Below are 15,061 nucleotides of genomic sequence, written 5' to 3'. Positions count from 1 at the left end.
AATTGTAGCAGATGAGATGCATGAGCTGTAGCAAGGCCATTGGTGTTGCTGAGGACAGAAGCATGTGGCGCTAGTTTAGAATTCAATTACACTGGTTAGTTCACCTAACGTGGTTACTGAATCATTGTATGGAGTTGCCAGGCAAACGATATTGTTAGATGCGGCGGCGAACCCTAAAAGCCCACTGCCTCTGCGTCTCTGAGTTATCTTACTCTTATTAATTACAGCATTGTTAATTAATGTTTGGTATTAATCCTCACTCTGCGATAATTATCTGAACAAGGTTAGTTGTTTTAGAGCTGTTTCCCACTGACGTCCAATTTTTTGCGGGTACGGTTTTCTGCAGGATCCCGTTTTAGTAGTACACATACGTGCTAGTATATTAACGTTCACACGAGCAATCTGTTTGCGGGATACTGCACGCATACTATACAGAAAACTGGATCCTGCAGAAAATAATTTTATAATCCAGAAATCCATGTTCCTTTGAAGGATAGATGTGGATGCATTGTGTTTAAAATGGTCAGGTTAGTAGCCTTACCACGAGTTTGACACTGACATATTCGTGAGCGTAACTTACTTTCTGTGCATCTCGCTCTTACTAGCATATTAGCGCGACGTTAGCAAATATGTCAGTTAGACACTGCTAAGGCGGTCGTGGTAAGGCACTTTAGTATAAGAAAAGACAAAACATCGGCTTTCAAAATATTCGTTTCAAATTACCTACTTTCCAAATTACTTTATCTACCACAGACTCATTTAAGTAGAAATTCTGTAGTATCATCTTCAATACAAAACGCTAATTTGATTTCATTCAAGTACTCACCTACAATCAGTTGAGTGAGTGATAACTTCAAAATTACTTCATAGAAACTTGGATAAAAAACCAGCCCTGCGTGAAATTCGCACCCATACAATGGAGAGTAAAGTTCGACAACATTTTGTGATATATTTTCTTATTTTCCGCCTCCATTCATTTCAGTCCTTCTGCGCCGTGAAGTGAACGGAAACCATCAGTTTTTGTAGATAGTTTTCCTCATAAATTCCCTTAGGAATACAACAAAAGTGCTGATATTAAATAATACTTAGAATTAGATATTTATTCTCATAATATAAAATTTTCAATATAAATTACCCTAAAATTTTCAATAAAATTACACGTATTTATATTATGAACGTCAATATATCATTTACATTATTGAATAAATTGAAAAATACAATTTAATTACATACATATCACGTACATTTAGACATTTACATTAAATTAAGTATGTCTAAATAAAAAATAGAATACAAATTATAATTAATACAAAACAATGAAAAATATGTCAATTTAAAAAAAATATTTACAGTAACCTGTGGGCCCCTTTGACAGTAAGTGAGCGTCGTTGGGTGCGATGCCATTTGTAACTCAATTGCTAGAAGGAAGGGGCCAATGAGTCTCAATAACATCGCGATGATATAGTCCAGGTCATTTGTTACACCTATCAAGTGATATGATTGATTGATTTACTACTCGTATCTATTATTCGAGTCAATCCTTTCGGCACTAGACCTACTCGGTGCTAGTGATGATGACCCCTAAAGGGCAAATATTAAAAAAATATATAATACAAAGGAACAAGAACAGAAGGAAACTCTCTTATGTTATCTTATGTCGAAAATACTTAAGCAGAATATAATAACTCGGTACTTATCCTTTTAGCAACAGGTTCAGCGACATCTTACTTAGCCATATTTGTAGAAGTATGATTTCTGCGTCTTTTTCGCTTTAAAATACAAAGGCAAGAGAACAAATATTTGCGTAAACGCGACCAAAGGATAAGCCGAAAATGCCCTTGTTGCCCTCTAGGTTATCCTTAGGAAAGTTACTCGTGTAGTGTTTGCAAAATAAACTATATTTACTCGGGTAACGCTTTATCTTCTTTATGCCGACAGTTTTGGGTCGTGGCCTCCGCAGAAAGTGTTAAAACGATATATTGAACACGTTGGTGCCATTGACAAAATTGTGGAGCATGAGTCGCTGGACTGATTGTTCGACTTGCTTATTAAAAACGATAGCTATCTTAAATTGGAGCAGAATAAAGTCCTTGGCGCCTTATTATAGAGTTGGAACTGCAATTAAAATCGATTCTAATATTTAAAGTGCTTTTTATTTACCTACATTTTCTTGAATAATAGTAGATTGTACAACAAGGGCATAAAGTGACCCATTTTTACCCGAGGCAACACCAAAATAGTAGACGAGGGTAAAAATGGACATTTATGCCCTTATTGTACACTCTGCTTTTCAATTCGATTGCGAGGAAAATAAATTATATTTTTCACGGCAATTTACACCACGAAATTGTCGTAAAGCGAAAGAACATAATACATAACCAATTCCTGCCAACTAAGTAACTTTTTAATTTTTTTTTTTAATTTCCAACATGTGATCAGAGTTTTAGACGCTTGGTTTTCTGCCAAGTCAAACATTTCGGAGCATTTTTGAACGATAATCGACTCCTATTTTATGTGATTTACTAAATTTAATGACAAAAAATATGGATTTCTAATAAATTGTAGCAAAAATAAAATAATATAACAAGTTTTGTCATCTACACAATTTTATTGCTCAGTAAAATTGTGCAATATGTTTTAACTGTTTGGCTGTTGAGACCGATTACCTTAGTCTTAGAAGAAAATTTTACTTTTATGCTCTAGAGCATAAAATGCGATTTTATGTCATCTACGCACGACATAAAAGTTCACTTTTTGAGCATGAGAAGTGAAAACATAGTTATCAATACAAACATTTTTGCAGAAAATGTTTATATAGATGTTAATATAACATCCAACAAGGGCAACAAGATATTTAACTCCTGCCTGTCAGAGACATTCAGGTATTTAACTATAACTACTATTTGGTATTAAGAGCAATTAAAAGATAAGGGCAAGTCGTTTAAGAGCTTCTTGCTTCTTACCTTTGTACAACAATGACGTCTACCAGAGTTGATTAAATTGATCAAGACGACGGAGCTTTTATAGAGTTTCAAGCTCCCTTTATTCCTCTAATTGATTTCCTGTTTGTTAAGAGGCCGGTATCGATTTTAGTCGCAAAAATGTAAAATTGATAGATTTAGTCGATGTAATTGTACATCTTTTGTTACCTACGTAATAGAAATAACAAGTACTGGTTCCAGTGGTTCCTATTGCATGTCTTCTCATCTTGCCGTTTAATAGATAATTTTTTTGAAAACAGACTCACTAAATTAGGAATGTTTTTTTTTCTGATGGACGTTTAGGTAAACGCGCGTAAAGCACTGATTTTGTCGATCTTATTTGTAAATTTCGTAAAGTTTGGACTGCTAAAAATGATAATTTTGTATTACACATATCCTGTGCTCCACCTTTAATAGACTACCGGCGCGAGTCGGGAAATTAATTAGAGATTAACTAGATACGATATAGTAAAGATATGTGACGTCCCATCGGTAAGGGTACCTTATGGCGTTTGGCCCTTACGCTATTATTAACGTCGCTCCAATATTATTGCGGCGCTATGCGACGTAAGCGCCACCCGCCATAAGGAACCTTTTGCCGTGGAACGTCACATATCTTTACTATTTCATATCTAGTGAATCTCTAATTCATTTCCCGAAACGACCCGCATTTTTGTTATTATGACTTTGAAGTAGTGTAAATTAAAGTTAGACGAAACCAATTTTCACTAGAAATTACTTCAAAACAAGTGACAATGTCTCTGAAAATCGACTTAATTTCAACGTAATTTTGATACTTAAACAATCTACAACATTTTCTGAAACTGTTCTTATACATCATTTTGTATAATTTACCACCATAATTTTTTGATGAATTTTTAAAAACTGCCCCTTCTCGTCATATATTACCGGTGACGCACGCTTGCGACCTCATCATTAAAAGGCAAGATGAGAAGACGTGCTAATAGAAACCAATAAATTGGTAGGTACTTGTTATTTAGATATTACGTAACAAAAGGTGTACAATTTCAACGACTAAATCTAACAATTTTACATTTCTGCTCTAAAATCGTTACCGGCCTTATAAGTAACTGATAATGACAATCACTAATAGGACATTAAACTTTGTACCAATATAAATATATTATGTATTCCCTGTATACAAGTTTGTCGAAAAGTCATCATCAAAGTCGTGGTAATCAATATGTCGAGTCCGTCGGAGATCGTGCTTGGAATAAATCATCTGACAACGCCAGGCTGGGGTAGTTCTGAACTTATCTCATCTTACGTTGTTGTCGGGCGCTTGGTAAAAGTTGATATATTATATTATAATAGATCTATTATATTATATTGATTACCACGACTATACTTTTTATTTTTTATGCCCTTATTTGACGTGCGATAACACAATATTAAAAAAAAATTCACAGATTTCGTGCCTCACACGACTATCGAGCACATTGGAAATGTATCTACGGAATTCGAAAAAATATTGTCGCTGAGCGACGAGAAAGTCTGGATAAGGAAAAAGTTACAAAATAAAACTACAACGTTGAATGATAATTATTTTATTCTTAGATTAACACAAGTATCCTGGACATAACGCATGTGAACAAACAAATTGCAAAAACCCACACGCGTATCGACGTTTGAATAATTGTCGCCGTGGCGCATAAGTATAGGTACATATTTCATTTTTAGGGTTCCGTACCCAAAGGGTAAAACGGGACCCTATTACTAAGACTTCGCTGTCCGTCCGTCCGTCCGTCCGTCTGTCACCAGGCTGTATCTCACGAACCGTGATAGCTAGACAGTTGAAATTTTCACAGATGATGTATTTTTGTTGCCGCTATAACAACAAATACTAAAAACAGAATAAAATAAAGATTTAAATGGGGCTCCCATACAACAAACGTGATTTTTGACCAAAGTTAAGCAACGTCGGGAGTGGTCAGTATTTGGATGGGTGACCGTTTTTGTTTTTGCTTTTTTTTTGTTTTTTTTTTTTGCATAATGGTACGGAACCCTTCGTGCGCGAGTCCGACTCGCACTTGCCCGGTTTTTTTTCGATTAATAAGCAGGATATATTAATGTTCAAAGTACAAGAAAATTATTACACGGCAAATCCGTAGTCAACTCGAGAAGTGGTAGCCACATCGCCGTTATCGTCACTCGAGTCTTGATCGGCAGCGGCCCATTTGCTGCAAGATATGAAATTTTCTTGACAGCAGTTTGACGCGACGAGAGATGATCATAACAGCGTTTGTCTATGTTGCACCAAACCTGAGTTCCAACAGGTACTACCAGGGTTCAGCATCAGATATCTTGGGTAATGCTCTACCATGTGATCATCATGACGAATCGGATGTCCAAAACAGCGCGTGCCTATGTTGCACCAAGCCTGAGATCCGCTATTAGGTACAACCAGGGTTCAGCATCAGCTCTATCTCGGGTACTACTCTCCTAAGTGCTCATCAAGACGAGTCGGATGACCAAAACAGCGTGTGCCTATGTTGCAACAAACCTGAGTTCCTTTAGGTACAGCCAGGGTTCAGCATCAGCTCTATCTTCGGTACTACTCTCCTAAGTGCTCATCGAGACGAGTCCGATGACCAAAACAGCGTGTGCTTATGTTGTATTAAACCCGAGCTCCACTAGGTACTGCCAGGGTTCAGCATCAGCTATCTGCTAGCAGCCGCCAGCAACATGCTGAGGTGAGACCATTTCGTGGCACATTTTATTTTTTATGTTTCTCTGTATAAGTTTTTATTTTGTGTATGTGCTCACGAATAAAATTATTTCTATCTCTACCTCTACCTCTACCTCTACCTCTACCTCTACCTCTACCTCTACCTCTGCCTCTGCCTCTGCCTCTGCCTCTGCCTCTGCCTCTGCCTCTGCCTCTGCCTCTACCTCTACCTCTACCTCTACCTCTACCTCTACCTCTACCTCTACTTCTACCTCTATCTCTATTTCTATTTCCACCACCACAAGAATGCATAGATTGTCGAATAGTGCGTTCTGACTTTTTGACTATTTTAAGCTTAGGCTACAGGGCAAACCCTTAACCCGATCGTCTTTGTTTTAGGCTCAAATTGTAGCTGACTAAATTGTCCCGATCCGTTTTTCTCAAATTTTTGATATCATTCCTCGTTTCCAAATTATCGAGCACCAAAATGAAAAATTCGGAAAAAATTGAATTTTATTTTCACTATTTCGACCATAACTTTTTTCGTTTTAGACTTTCTCGAATAATTATTTTTGCACCTTACAGCTCTCGTGATTATGCGTCTTTTGAGCCTATTTTTTAATATCTTATCTTCACAACTTTCCGAGATATAAGGGGATCGCACTTTTTCGTGAAATCGGACCCTATACTGGAGCGAACGAAAAGACATTTCCAATGTCCCGAGGTCCTAGGAACTCGCCATAAAATTTGACATGAGTTTAACATGATAAAGGGCTACCCGAGATTTTCATCGATTTAATTAATTAATCCTTTCAAGATCCTTGTTATACCTTGGTTTTATCTTAGAGAAAATGATAACAGTCATAAGAGGTAGTATATCTTTACAATTTCTGCTAGTCTTCATAGTTATAGTACCTATATTATTTAGAGTTAAGAAGGAACTTAAGATTGAAAGTAATTTTCGTTAAGACCCTGAATTATTTTTGTCGTGTGTTTCACCTCGTTGTCTAAACTACGTTGTGATTCGATATTCGTGTATGAGGTGTCATGCATTTTTATATCGTGGGTTATAAACTTATAAAGGCTTAATTTTTACCGGGCTTTGAAAGAGGAGGAAGTTGTTTACGAGAATAACCGTAGTCAGGTAAGAATAAGATAGTTGACCTTTCCCTATGTCATTAAATTATACATGCCACCGAAGTTGTTAGCTAATAGCTACCGACAGATCGTATGGCAGTTTTGGTTTAAGGTACAGAGATTATTCCCTCAAAAATAACAAACAATTTGTTATTACAGTAGATTGCTCTAAAACGTAACTCTCATAAAATTATGTTTTATGTAATTTGAATACATAATAATGTAAATTACGCATCTGTGACAATGTATGATCAATACAAATGAAGAATATAAATATGAATATTATATTTGAATCGGATTCCGATTCATATAAAACCCAATTCGTCACAGTTTCTACTGTCAACTAATCCTTTCCAAATTGATTTGGCACACAATCTGGCGCTGCGCACTCAATTTGATTTATTATTTGCCCGCAAACAATGACACTTGAGCTGCACCAATACAATCTATCTAATAGATATTGTATTGAATGCTGTATTGGAATTTAGTTTGTGTTTGGTCTATGGTTTAATGTCAGATCACGGTTGGTTAATTGGTTATTGGTAGGTAACATTTATTTTTAATTTTGCAGCATTTACCATTAGTAAATTGCATTAGTAAATGCATGCCGACATATTTTTTTTTACTTTTGACAATTTCACTGCACTTGATGTCTGGGGCCGACTGACGGCAAATCGTCGGCAAGACGTCAATGTGTGTGTATCACAATACAGGGAAATTGGCTTGTGGTAGTTATGGTGGAATCCCAGTTGTGTATTAGCAAAACTACATCCGTTGTATTTCAGGTCCATGCTTACTCTTTCAATATCTAGAGTTATAGGTAGCAGATTCGATTATAACGACTTGACCTAGGTACCTGTAGGTTTTATATCTGTTATTAAGTTCAGAAGCACTACCACCAGTTTTAACATTGACATATTCACTCACGTTTAAGTAACTTACTTTCTATGCATCTCGCTCGTACTCGCATATTAGTGCAAGCGAGATGTATAGAAAGTAATTTACGTAGACGCGAGTTAATCTGTCAATGTCAAAACTGGTGGTAGCCGTACAGATCAAATCAGATCTTTAGATCAAGTCTGCGTCATAAATATTTGATTTTGTGTTTATTGATTACATCATTTTGGTATTTAATGTACCGAGCGCGAAACCTGAAATGAATTAATCATTTTAGCTATTTAATGAATAATTAGAGTTTGGAGATATTTAGTGTGCGCGGTAAGTAATTATTTGTAAATAATATTCAGATGAAAATCTCTTTGTCATAGTTAAGGTCATATATGTTGGATTTTATTTATTCCATTGTGAAACGAAAAAAACCGGACAAGTGCGAGTCGGATTTCGCGTCGCGTTTTTAGGATTTGTTGTTATAGCAGCAACATATCTTTGACCGGTTGGTTAGACAGTTAACACCACGTCGTCATTGCTCTCGCAAATTTATTCCAAAACATAGTTTTCGGCTGTTGTCAAAATGTGAAATTAACTCTAATATAACGTTAATAGTCTGTGCTATTGAGTGAGAAGTGAATAACGTTAAAAAACCTTAGAACTGGAGCAATTTGATAAACAAATAACAATATCTACGGACGGGTAGTGCCGCGCAACGTATCACACAGTGCGTCGGTCTGCATGCAAGTCCCGCGGTTACGCGCGAGACATAAGCTCTAAAGTCGCGCGCCCGGGCTCTAAGGTTTTGTTGTACAACCGCCGCGCTGGTGGTGTCAAAGATTATTATATTATAGACTGCGCGCTAGCCCGGCCTCTGTGTACTCGCCTCTGAGAGACTTTGTGTGCTTCTTAGAATATATTTTATTAATTTTGTGGACGATAAACATGAAGTGTTCCGGTTGCTTTAAGACCTGCGCCATCGCTAGCTGCATGCGATGCACTGCCTCACCGTGTGATAAAGTATTCTGTAGTCAGTGTGTGAACCCCGCCTTATTATCGCTAGATCGAAAGAAGGGCTGGAAATGCCCCGACTGCAGCGCTGCGCAAAAAAAGGGAGGGGATAACAGTACGACCCCGATCCGTTCCGTTAACGAGGACCAGAGCATTACTATGCGTAAAAAAGAAACTTCGAGTAATTCGTCACAAAATGATATAAAAGAGCTGGTTTCTGAAGTAAAATCTTTAACAAAGGAAATTCAAGAATTAAAGAACCGGCTGGAACAATCGTCGTCGTCTCTTGACCGCTGCCATGAAAGGCTTGACGAATTAGTGAACGCTCAGAGAAGCTCCGATGCCCGTTTGGAACGTATCGAGCAGAGGGGTGAAAGCTGGGCTGTTAAACTTCAAGCGTTTGAACGTACAGTTGCAGATGGACAGGCAGAGCTGGCCGTGATGAAGGCGGAAAATTCACAACTTCGTGAGGAACTTGAAAAAGTTAAACAGAGCGCCGATTTCATTTCTGACCAGCACGACGAACTCAAGAAAACAGTAAATGAGCGCACAAGTCAACCTATAGACCCCATCCAATCAGAAAGCTTCAAAACCTCAATTGAACTAAAAATTGACGCCTTAGAACAGCAGGCAAGACAGTGCAATCTCGAAATTCAAAATCTCCCAGAGAAAAAAGACGAGAATCTTGTTAATTTGTTGGTAACTCTAGGTGAGAAGATAAGATGTAGCATTAATCGTAGTGATGTAATTAGCATAAGTCGTGTGCGACCCGCAATGGAGAGCAACAAACCAAAGCATATTGTTGTGAAGCTCAGCTCGCGGGTACTACGGGACAACGTTCTAGCTGCCTATCGCACCAGGAGAGGCCTGACATCCACGGAGCTGGGCGTGTCCGGGCCACAACACACGTTATACGTCAATGAGCACTTAACACTACGCAGAAAGAAGCTTTTTCGGGCAGTGCGGGAAGCAGCGAAACAAGCGAAGTACAAGTACACGTGGATTTCTAACGCAACAATTCTCGTACGCAAAACAGACACGTCACCAACAATTGCAATTCACACAGATAATGACATTAGAAAAATCAAAGGTGATGCTGCACCCATCTCGAATACTAATTGACATATCATTTAGCACTTGCCACTTGTTCATAAGATTATTTTTACATGTTTTTATCTCGTTCTACGAGATTATTTGTTACGTGTTGGGTAGTTTGTGCATAATAAGTATTTTGATTTCTGGGCACTTATTTGATTTTGAAAGTATCTTTATTGACAACTGGACACCATTATACTACGTTCCTCCTTGCTTGAATCATTTTTCATATAATCCTGTTTCGGAAATTATAAACAATAGTATTAAATATACATGTATGTATATACTTGTAGATAAATTACCTGTACAGTGCTTTACAACTTGAGTATATATTATCAGAACTGCCGAGGGATTCGAACTAAACTCCACACATTATTTATGAACATACTATCTAACAATTACGATATAATAGCACTTACAGAAACTTGGCTGGTACCAGAAATATACGATAATGAATTTATTGATCAAAGATATTTAGTTTTTCGATGTGATAGGAATAGAAAAGCATCACAAAAGGAAGACGGAGGTGGGGTACTGATAGCCGTACTGCGTAATCTAAAACCAACTAACATTTTACATAATATGTCCAATAGTAATTTGTCTCATAGTATTGAAAATGTTGTAATAGCCATTCCCAACACTGGCACAAATAAACACCACCTTATCAGTATAACTTACATAGTCAACTCTTCGCCAAAACCTATATATGAACAACACTTTCACGATCTATCCTACCTTCTGAATGATCCCAATAGAGAGAGTTATATCTTGCTCGGCGATTATAATATTCCTACCGCGGACTGGTCTTCCACTAATCAAGCAAGCCTTCAACTTACGGGGTATTCTCCTATATGTTTAGCTTTGGGTAATTTTATGACTGTCTACAAAGCCTCTCAATTCAATTACATTAAAAATCATAATCATAGAATATTAGACCTACTCCTAACTAATAATAAATGTTGCGTCAGTCCTGTCGCTACTCCACTTTTACCATTGGATCCACATCATCCACCATTCTGTGCAGTGGTACCAATCGATATAAAGTGTTCGCCAATGAGGACCAATCCCAGAATTAAATATAACTTTTATAAGGCAAATTACGATCTAATCAATAAAGAAATTGATGAAATAAATTGGGCAGACATACTTAACGATGTACCAGCCGAAAGAGCGCTAGATGGTTTTTATGAGAAAGTTTATCAGATTATAAAAACTCATGTCCCCCAATCCAAACCTAAATGTTCGCATTTCCCAGCCTGGTTCTCCAAATCTCTTATACACATTTACAGAAACAAAAATAAAGCTTGGATAAAATGGAAAATCTATGGCAATATCTCCGATTATCAAATTTTCTCCCTCTATAGAGACAGGTTTAAAAGTGAATGTACTAACTGTTTTACAAGATACAAGAGAGGTGTAGAAGAGAGTATACGAAAAAATGTAAAATATTTTTGGACATACATAAATAATCGAAAAGGTAAAATCGGCATTCCATCTGAAATGTGTTATAAAGACCATTGTTCTAATGACCCTAATACAATTTGTAACCTATTCTCTAACTTCTTCAACTCCGTGTATGAACCTTCCACACTTGATAGTAATACTTGGTTACCGCCTTCTTTTTATTCTAGTAGTTGTGATGTCATTTCTGATATACACTTTACAATTGAACAAGTCGAGCGCTTACTCAAAACTCTTGATCCCACAAAAGGCCCAGGACCAGATGGTTTGCCTTCTATATTCTTAAAACAAACAGCTCCCTCCATAGCAAAGCCTGTACATATCATATTTACAAAAAGCGTGCAAGAAGGAAGTTTCCCACCTATATGGAAATCGGCAAATATAATCCCCATCTTTAAAAAAGGATCAAAACAGGATATAGAAAATTATAGGCCTATCTCAATATTGTGTGCACTGGCGAAGGTATGCGAAAAACTTGTTCATGGCGCATTAAGCGTATTTATGAATAACCAAATCATACCTGAGCAGCACGGATTCACAAGACAGAGATCTACAAATACTAACTTAATGGTATTCACTGAATTCCTATTTGAACATATGAATCGAGCTGCTCAGGTGGATGCGGTATATACAGACTTCCGCAAAGCGTTTGACAGGGTCGATCATAAGCTGCTCCTCGATAAAATAGCTTTTAATGGCATTCGCGGAAATCTGCTCAGATGGTTCCTGTCTTACGTTACAAATAGAACCCAAAGAGTTGTGCTGAATGGTTTTCGGTCGGACGTAGTCGAGGTTACTTCTGGAGTTCCGCAGGGCTCCATTTTAGGTCCCCTGCTATTTAATATTTTCATCAATGATATAAAAACATGTTTCATGAATACTAGCATCTTATTGTACGCAGACGACCTAAAAATATACCGAAAAATTACGAATGCAATAGATTGCAAACTCCTACAAGATGACCTGGATCGCCTGACCGATTACTGTCATGCAAATAACTTAGAACTAAGTATTTCTAAATGCAGCGTAATTAACTTCACTAAAAACAAAAATAAATATAGTTATACATACAAGCTATGTGATGAGCCTCTACAACAAGTAGACCACGTGCGAGACCTCGGAATACTCCTCGACTCCAAATTACACCTAGACCAACATGTTGATATGATCGTCTCCAAAGGTTATAAAATGTTACACTTTGTTACAAGGGCAGCTACAGACTTTAAAATAGCCGCTACTTATACTTATTTGTTTAACAGTCTAGTTCGCCCTAAGCTTGAATATGCAAGCACCATCTGGGACCCATTTTACAATAAATATATTGAAGCTATTGAAAAAATACAATATAAGTTCTTTAAAAATGTCAACTATAAACTGTTCCGAAACAGCAAATTAACGTACAGTAACTTAACATCCAAATATGGATTAGTCTCTTTAAAAAATAGACGAATTTTTCTTCAAGCAATGTTCCTTCACGGACTGTGTCACAACAAATTTGACTGTGCACAGCTTGTCAATAAAATATGTTATATAGTGCCCAGAACTGTTAACCGCCGAGACACGCGCGCGTACCGACTGTTCGCGGTGGCCACTTGCCGCACCAACGCCGGCGCGCGTGCGCCTCTCCGCAGGCTACTTACCACGTATAACCAACACTTTACCCACTTAGATATATGTCATTTACCCGAGATTAAGTTTAAATATGCTATCTTAGATTCCTTTAAAACTCCTAAGTGAAATTTAGGTTTAGTTAATTTAGTTTAAGTTTAATTTAGTTTAAGTTAAAGCTTTGTATCTGCATCTGATCTAAGCAAACTTTTTCATTACATATTTGTTATATTTATAAGGCATGACGTCACTAACTTAGCACATAATTTTGACCTGTTTAAATAAGTAGGTACCTACAATGTACATCAAATAATTATCAGTTTCCCTTTTTTGTGCCAACCATTGCATAATTTTGTTGTAATCCGTGGATAATGTCGTTGGTTATGCATTAAGTTAATTTTAATTCTACTACTAAATGTAACACTGTATTGTATAGCTGTTTGTTATCCCTAAAATGAATAAAATAAAAAAAATAAAAATAAAATAAACAGAAATACATCATCTGTGAAAATTTCAACTGTCAAGCTATCACGGTTCATGAGATACAGCCTAGTGACAGACAGACGGATAGACGGACGGTTGGACAGCGGAGTCTTAGTAATAGGGTCCCGTGTCCTGTTTTTACCCTTTGGGTACGGAACCCTATAAAGTAGTAATACAGTCATGTTTATATGAATTGCTACACAATACTCGTAGAATCAAATAGACAAATCCTTAGATATGTATACATATATGTATATGTAGGTACATTTTGAATCAATTTATTTAATGTCGTGAATTATTATTAAATGGAGATCAACAGCTGTTGGAGCAGTTTTAAAGTAAAACAAAAATATCTTTCAATTAAAGTTGCTGTTAACTTTAATCTTCAAAATATAGACAGACAATATTCAAATGTGTATTAAAATTAACAATTTTACGTAAATCATTCTACGTACATGCTAACCACTTGGTTACAGTACAGTAGTAGGTATAGAAAACGCCAAACGAAACTTAATGTGGAAGATCACCTCAAGTAGCACAAGCCTTATTGAGCTTACTGTGGGACTAGGTCGATCTGTGTAAAATTGTCCTATAATATTTATTTATTTATTTAATTTTCGTTGCATCCGTCATCCCGATACATTTTTACTTTTTCTTTTGGCATTTATCGATATATCGTTTATCGATAACGATTGCTATCCTGGCTAGGCCTCTAAACCTTTCAGGTACTTATGTCCGGACAATTAATTAAACTAACCCGATTTGAGCCGGTAACGGGGCACTATGCCCGGGTGCACCGGGTCGCAGTCCCGGAACTGGGTCACCGGGCCGCCTACCTACTAACACGGATACGGTTAAAATCTATAACCAGCGGGACTCAACAGGTTATCTGACGGAGGTTTGAGGGTTTGTTTACGTTGATCGGTTTGGTTGTATATTAATAGTTACCGCCACGTGACTATTTGGAATTAGTTATTACGATTGTGAGTCTTGACGCCAAATATCATCGCTATGGTTTAACATTATTTTATACCGAATGCATTTAGCTTTTACAAAAATACCTTTACCTACCAAAATATGTTTATCTACTTATACCTACGCAATAATTCTTATAGAGCGAAGGCTTTACTTGAATAAGTAATTCTATTTCGAACAAAACTATAAAGACATTCGAAAGACATACGAAATTCATTATTTTAATTTTTTTTGATGTTTCTCCTGAGACTGCGTTAACGGACGATTTTATTGTAATTGGGACAACATTTTACGGTTGCTTTCTCTTTGAAGATTGTGACTTGGGGACGTTATACTTGGTTATAGTTAAAGTTAGATTAGTAGATTACGTATGTTACTTATTTTGACAATAAAAGTAAATAATGGAAAAGAAATATAATTCATACTTGTCTATTATTTCGCAAGTGATTTATATTATTCGTGCAAGTATCATTTGAGGTGACACCGTGCTAACTACAATAATTTAAACACAACGTTATTTTCAATCGTTGGAGTACTAGCTCAGATGATTTTGAGCAGACGACCTACGTTATCATATCATACAAACACTGAGTCCCAACCCAATACTCAACCCAAAGCTATACCCAAGCTTCGCGGTACCTATAGATTTATAAAACACTTTGCTTTGACACCGCGCCAAAGTTAGTAGGATGATCCCTAAATCAGCTTTACAATGGTGTTATACGTATCTATG

At 36.8% G+C, this 15,061-nt stretch overlaps 1 protein-coding gene and 1 long non-coding RNA gene across 2 annotated transcripts in view; one reads left to right on the top strand and one right to left on the bottom strand.

The window, feature by feature from the left end:
* LOC134792377 (uncharacterized) overlaps positions 1 to 15,061 on the top strand; it is a 130,454-nt gene that overhangs the window by 8,487 nt on the left and 106,906 nt on the right. The window lies entirely within an intron of this gene.
* LOC134792525 (uncharacterized) lies at positions 3,248 to 4,070 on the bottom strand. Its single transcript, XR_010144442.1, has 2 exons — positions 3,647 to 4,070; positions 3,248 to 3,399 (listed from the first exon to the last, which is right to left on the bottom strand). It is a non-coding gene; the product is annotated as an uncharacterized LOC134792525 (long non-coding RNA).

Source organism: Cydia splendana, chromosome 7, assembly GCF_910591565.1.
Source record: "Cydia splendana chromosome 7, ilCydSple1.2, whole genome shotgun sequence".
NCBI lineage: Eukaryota > Metazoa > Arthropoda > Insecta > Lepidoptera > Tortricidae > Cydia > Cydia splendana.
The sequence above is the reverse complement of the archived record's forward strand: the minus strand, read 5'-3'. Positions and strand labels throughout refer to the sequence as shown.